Source organism: Anticarsia gemmatalis, chromosome 14, assembly GCF_050436995.1.
Source record: "Anticarsia gemmatalis isolate Benzon Research Colony breed Stoneville strain chromosome 14, ilAntGemm2 primary, whole genome shotgun sequence".
Taxonomy (NCBI): Eukaryota; Metazoa; Arthropoda; class Insecta; order Lepidoptera; family Erebidae; genus Anticarsia; species Anticarsia gemmatalis.
Window position 1 is genome coordinate 10,083,402 of NC_134758.1, and position 7,652 is coordinate 10,091,053.

Genomic DNA, 7,652 nt, shown 5'->3' on the forward strand with positions numbered 1-7,652 from the left:
TCCACCCCCGGTATTAAAAAGGGATGCATTCGTGTGTGAACGGCACTGTTTCTTCTGAGAGAACAAAGGATGGGGAAAACATTTGCTTTTTTAGGTTTGGGGGTAGTAGAAGATAGGATATAGTGAGCTATATGCAAGATATTTGTACAACCTTTGATTTTAGCTAGACACGTGACAAGTAATTTGTTATTGGATTCGGGTGAGGTGCACGTTTTACATTAGAATTTGGGATGGTGGCTGCTGTTCTGAGTACTTTTAGGTCTAGAAACGCATTAAACACTTGCAATGTATAATTTCTTCAGTTGTTTGTTTGTTTGTTGTTGTTTTAATGTGCTTCAGTCTCACCGCACTGCGATGTTATAGTAACGATGATTTTGGCAGTAGTCTATGACACTCGTCAACTATTGCATTGTCTTATAGCGAAAAGTAAACAAGGTAACGATCTGAAGTACATACCAGCGTACTTTTGTGAAAGATTCAGGATCTTTTGTTTTTATCTCAAAGCAACACTACCTTAAAAGAAGTCCCACTCGTACTCAGCTGTAAAACAGCTTTTAAGAATATTTGTAGTAGCATTCCTTCAATATCTTTTACATGAACTATCATGTATTTGTGTGTTTTACATATAAAAATAAAGACATTAGGCAAAACCTTCAATATTAAACAATATCTCTAAAAATTATATCTTGCTCTATCCTAAATCTTTAGCACAGTGGGTATCAGTAGAGAGAGATATCGTGAACAACACCCTTCTTATATCGCCATTGAGACGTCCTCTACTTAAATACCAATACGCTATGTGCCATGTGTGTGTGTGTTTCACTTTGACGTATAGATACAGATATTTTCCCTTCTGTTGGAATACTTACGATTACTTATGCGTTCTTAAACACGATATTTAGTTATAAATATGTGTCCGTTGGCATTTTATATCTTCGAGTTTTGTTGATGCTGAAACCTATGATTGTAAAAGTTACAGTTTGCGAATCTGTCACTTTTAGGAAGGTGTTCTACTAGTTACAGCTGATATAAAGTAGCTAGATGGCACTGGCCACCATCAGCTGCATAAGCTCCTTGTTCAAAATTCCTAATTTTGTGTACTGCCGCCAGCCGTACCCTTGCATTCGAATACTAAGTTGGAAGGCTATAGATAGCTAGTTTTAATAAATACTTCCCACATTTTGTAGACTACTGAAAATACTTTCCAAAAACTTACGTCAAATGTTCACTTCCAGTCAACTATTATATATGAGAAAAAAAAATGATATATGTAACACTGGGTTGCACTTAAGTGGTCTTAAATTTGGTCTTCTAATCACATTTACAACGACACATCAGACAGTAAATCTATTGTTCAATTCACTTTTCAAAAATAAGAGAGTTTATATTTAAAAGTTCAATGAACTTACAGAAGTAAGAAAACAAAACAAAAGAAAACATTTATGTTAATATATCTTTCTTAAAAAACATATTTACCCAACAGGGGGTTAAACTTAAGGGGTAGGATCTGATCTACCCCCAACATTTCTTCGCAGCAATAAATCGTATAAATGCGAGCCATTAATATTGTCAACCACGAACTAATGTAGCGAACATTACATATTTTCTTATACTTTTAATATTTTTCTTGTTTTTCAAATAAAATAAGTATTTTCTCTTGTCTTGAAACAGACGGTCTCAATACATAACACTTTTTTTCCCTTTGATGAACTTTTACCCATTATCGTTTGGTTAGAATAGATGTCAGTCTCTCTTTTACTCTGCCTGCATTTCGCCCTATCCTTGACGTCGTCTTCCTCAACCTCATAAACCTTCAAACCTAAACCAATATGAACAAGAAAAGGTTATAGTTCTCAAAGGTAGTTAAACTATGGGAAGTTAACCATCGTGTTCTCATCAAATAAATAACCAAACCTATTAACAATCACGAAAATACCTGAAAAATAATTTACATTACCCTTTTAATACATTTTCACGTTCGTTCTACGTTATCTTGACAAACCCATTCGTTTTCACCAATGAATAAAACAACAGAAAAAGTATCCAGTATATTTATTTCAAAATTCTCCTTTTTTTTCTTTAGAGGAAAACGCCGGATATAGCAGACCGGATGTTGGTACCGCCACCGGAAGTGAAGCCTGGAACGCTAAGAACATGTCATATAAATCACTTTTATTGTCGCACCCTGCCGAAAAGGGTGTATGTTTTAACTTATACTATCTTGAAATTTACATAGTACTCAGATATAAATAACGTATTATTTTTATAATACATTTTAGGTTGAGTTGGGTGACTAATTAAATATTTTTTGGTGTCTACTTGACATGCGAAAATAAATTTATACCTGAGCATTATTTTATTTACCTATGTTTTAGCCCATAATTTGCCTGGAATCAAAAGATACATTCTGGACTTATCTAACACAAGCTTATGCTGAATAAAACCTACCTTCGGTTTACCTAATTGTCATAATTTGGTACTATATTTATCCAAAATGAATGTTCTCTATCTGAACAAATAATTTTACACACACACACAAAACATCTAAATAATATTAGACCATAGTCTGAGGCATTTAATAACGGAGAGTACAAAAAACTTTTACCAAACATAAAAAACACCGAACATTTACCAAACACATACCAAACCAAACGTCCATTAGCCCAAAAGAAAATCAACAAAGCCTGTCAAAGAAAAAGCCAAATGAAGAAAGTCTTCAATAAAAGAAAATAACAAATTGTAAATTACCGGCAGCAGACGAGACAATTGTGTACAATTTGTACCATTAACAGTAATCAGAAACAGACTAATCATTCATTAAGGGATGCAATCTTTAAGTAAATTGAGACAAAAAGAAACGGTTAGGGTGTTTAGATGTTAACCAGATGTGCGAAGAATGGAGGCGAAATGTTAAAGTTATGTATTTATTCGTATTTCGTGGGATAGAAAAAAAATGCTAGTTTAAAAAAAATAGAAATGTCATTTAGATCCATGAAATTTGATAGTTAGAATAATTTTGAATCTTTCACGGCTGCGTTCACACGGCCCGCAAGAATAAATCGTCGAAATAGGATTTACTATTGGGCCTTACTACAGAGAAATACTATACTTCTACGTTATGTAACATATAGTAAAGGTATAACTAATCAATAAACATTTACATAAAATTGTCGCACCCAGTTGTGGCACAGCAAGAGCATTTCATTTTCAGTCATGTCGGAAGTCAAACTGTCATTGTCAAAAAGCCATACGCTTCACAGCCATACTCTATATTCATCAGTAACCACACAAAAAGACAACCATCAACATAATTTCCCCGCGCCATTTTATCCAAGTCTTTGCTCACCATTTCCTTGTCTCGCAAAATCGTTAAAACTCTCCGGACGACTACCAATGGAATTATTAAAGGCTGCCTGCAAGTAACAGAGTTATCTTCGCCACCTGTTGATAGACTAATTAATTCAATTTTCCAACAACCTTTTTTATTTTAGGGTTCCCTGAAGATTCTTTTGCGAAATTGAACATTTCTCGTCGCGTTCTTGTTGGTTGCCACTGCTGTCTGGGACATTCCTATATAGAGCTATAATAAGTAATTTAATACATCGAACATATTTGTTCTTTGTTGGGAATTGTATACACATACTTTTACTCTCCCACTGTAGGGCATGGATTTAGAATGAGAGAATTTAGATCTTAAGTCATTGCGAGCTGAGGTTGCAGGCAATGCAAGATTTCCATAAATATTTTTCGTCACCGTTGCAGCAAATAATTCTTTTTAATACATTTAGTGTTGGTAATAAAAGCTACGTTTTACGTATTATTATTTATTAAACATTATATCTTTATTGATTTATTACCGTTTTCACTAAAACTAAAAAGAAATGTACCTCAACATAATTAGTAAAATAATATCGGGCACCCTTAAACCCGAATTGATTTATTACCTTTAATTTAATAACCCATCAAAATGCTTAAAAAATATAAAAGTTTATACTTTTTATAAACTTTCACGAGGGCTTTCTTGTTTTATTCGAGGTTAGTGTTGGGGACAAATTCGTGCAGGTGCTTTCGAGTCATTAAAAACAGTTTATAGTGGCCATCGGCTATCGGCGATCAGCGGCCATATTGTTTTTTTAATTTATTACAGTAATTACGTCACGTCAACCGCTGCAATTGATATAACAATGTTGCCAGTTAAAAAAACTTTCTATTTTTTGTAAGAAATGTTGCAAAGGTGTAATTTTGATAAAAAGTACGTAAAGTTATTTTTTGTTTACTTAGGACGAAAATAAATTTTATAAAAAAAAATAACATAGAAAATAAGTAATTTTTATATTTTTGACGAATAATGGATATGGAAAATTTAATTTAATTGAAGGTGAGCCAAGACTAATGTCTTTTAAATTTATTACGTACGCAAATAAGTAGTATATGTTACAAAAAAAAAATACCGTCTTTTTGACCCGTAACCCGTTGCTTCATTAGTTTTTTTTTTGCATTTTCATGTTATGTATTTTACAGTAGGTATGGGGCTAGGGGTCAACGAAGTTATTTAGTTAATTTTGATTAATTATTCAATTCATTTAACGCAATATCCAATATAACATACCTTGATTTCGAAGCCTTTTTTACAACCATCGAAAGTTTTTCGAGTTTATCGTTAGTTAATAAGAAATAATTTGTTCATATTATATTAGCAGTATTTTTATCAAAATCTAAACATAGCTCTCTGTATTTAAGTCATGTGTACATAAAGAAACTAGCTGACCCGCGCAACTTCGCTTGCGTCACATAAGAGAATCATAATTTTCCCCGTTTTTGTAACATTTTTCACTGGTACTCTGCTCCTATTGGTCGTAGCGTGATGATATATAGCCTATAGCCGTTCTCGATAAATGGGCTATCTAACACTGACAATTTTTTTCAAATCGGACCAGTAGTTCCTGAGATTAGCGCGTTCAAACAAACAAACAAACAAACTCTTTAGCTTTATAATATTAGTATAGATTTAGAAGCGTGAAATTTTATTTTACAAAAGCCCATCGCTACCTGAACTATTAAGCCGATCAAGTCATCAATTTTATCGAAATAGACTTGTATCTTTAAACAATTATTTATATATTTTTATTCCTGACACGTCTGCCTATTAAATTGATTGGATAACGCCTCTATATAAATTGAACTTTAAGGGCAGTTTCACAGTTTATATTTAATTGTCAGATAGCCTTTCTGCTAAATAAAGTGATGAAAAATATTATTATAAGGTAACCGTCTTAAACGCGATTGAAAATTAAAGGTTAGGATACCTTATTTGTTTACCCAAAGTATCGATCGAATTGCATAGGCCGTGGTCACGAGCTGATGATGATTAAGTCATAATGACAAGTCAGCTAGTGACTACGGTTGAAGCAATTCGATCGAAACGTCAGGTAAACAAGAAATATATCTCGATTACGTTTAAGACTCGGCCTTCTTCTTCTCCTTATCGTATGGTTAGTGGTCAACCTAGTGTCAAAGTTGCTCAAGCCGCCAGAAGGCCTTTGACATGGCTTAACGACTGTTATCTTAATCGACAACAACCGGGACCGACTTTTTACGTGCCCTCCGAAGCACGGAGACGCCCAGCTCAAATACCACTATGCGGTCACCCATCTATGGAATGACCGCGCCAAGCGTTGCTAAACCCACAGATCGTTTACCGACCGGTGAGCGCAACTGGCTATGGGCGCCTCAAAGACTCGGTGCATTATAATATTAGGTGTACAAGTCAAGCCACTTTGTGACAGATATTTTAAAGAGTGACAATTGGCCTAAGAACTATTTTTACTGTTCGTAGTATTTATGACGGCTTCGGTGACGCTGTGGTTAAAGTGGTCGCAAAACCACTACCAGGGCGTCTGGGGGTTGTGGGGTTGATTTCCACATGAAAGCAATATTTGTGTGATCTACAGATGATGTTTCGTGGTCATATCAAGGTTTTGGGTATTTAACACTGACTGTTCTTTTAAATAACTAGCTATTTTAAACCCCAGATCTTTCAATGATTCCAGGCTTAATTTCTTGCTATCAGTTCAAAAAAATTGCAGGAAAAGCATAACATACAGAAAGACGTTGATATTTATAATACTTGAAGTCCTGAAACCAGTATTCTCGTCTGGCCAAAGCCAATGACCTATTAAGATACTAATTTTACATTAATTTAGACGTTTAAGCACCCTAAATAGCCCTTCAACATCAACTATAATTACCTTTCAAACCTTTTATCAAGTACACAAGAGACTTAATTCCAAAATAACACCGTTGACATTTCACTGACAATTATTCTGTCACATTAAACTGTCACTGTCAACTGTCAGTGTCATTAACACCACTAGTGATGAGCAATAAGTGTTCGTTATTTAAAAAAAGCCGGTAATTTTGTAACGAAAATAAATAGGTTTTTTGCGGTAATTGAGCTGAGTCGATTCAGAATATTTGAATGTAAGGTGTAGATGTTGAATAAAAGGGATGGTATGCTGATTGTCGGTCAATTGCTTACGCGTGAAAGTATTTGTTGGTTATTTTAAGCAGCCATTAAAAGTTGAGTTTCTTTAGTTAATTTAAACTTGAGTATGTCCTCGCACTTCGAAAGATATTTTGGTCTTGAATGTGAATTCTGGCGCTTGGTAAATGTGGTGATAAAGTATGAGGCCTACGTAATTTAAAATAAATAAGTACACTATGCTAGAACATATTTTTTTGTGTACAATTTTGTTTAATGTCTCAGGTTTCAGTTAGTTACTTTTTCTAATCTAATACTAACTGGTATCCAGGGATAGATAACTACAAATTATAGTTATACATAATTACGCGAACGTAAAGGAGACGCTAGGGATAGGTTATTGAAAATGAGTTTATGTCAATAATTTAATTTAATGATATTGTTTGCTTATAAAGGCTTATACGGCCTCCATGGCGCAGTGGTTAAGATGATCACCACGCCACTACCAGTGCATTGAGAGGTCGTGTATTCGATTCCCACACATATTCGTGTCACAAGAGCAATTCTTAATTTACAACAATTATTAACATAAAAATGTTCTGTTATAATAATCAAATTACACATTCTCAACTACCTACATTATAGCTGAAATCTTATCAAAACCGTTATAGCCATTTTCACAGTAAACACGTACAAACGACGATTTTAAACTCAAATTACTACACAAATGTCTTTGTTTACGATTCAAAATAGTTTTTTTTTATTGCGGCCGTAACACAATTATCTTTAAAACTAATGAATTTACTTGTTATCTTAACGGATAGTTATCGTTAGATTAGAAAAAATATATGAATTATTCATATTGGTTGGCGTTTGAAGTTTTCGAAATTTGGTGAATGATGGTTCCATAGGTTTAGAATAGTTTGGATAAGATTCCTGATTTCTGACACATAATTTTAACGCTGCTTAATAAATATATGTACCAAATGGTTACTTAGAATATTCTTGAAGCTTTATAATTTTAGCTACAAAAATTCGTTGATGTAATGTTGGCATCCATTGATTTTGGAGAAAGGATAAGCTTTATATATTTCTAGTTTATTTGAAAGTTATTGCTACCTACTACTTCAAAATCGACGAAGAAATCTAAAAATACAGATGAGGGTTTTTT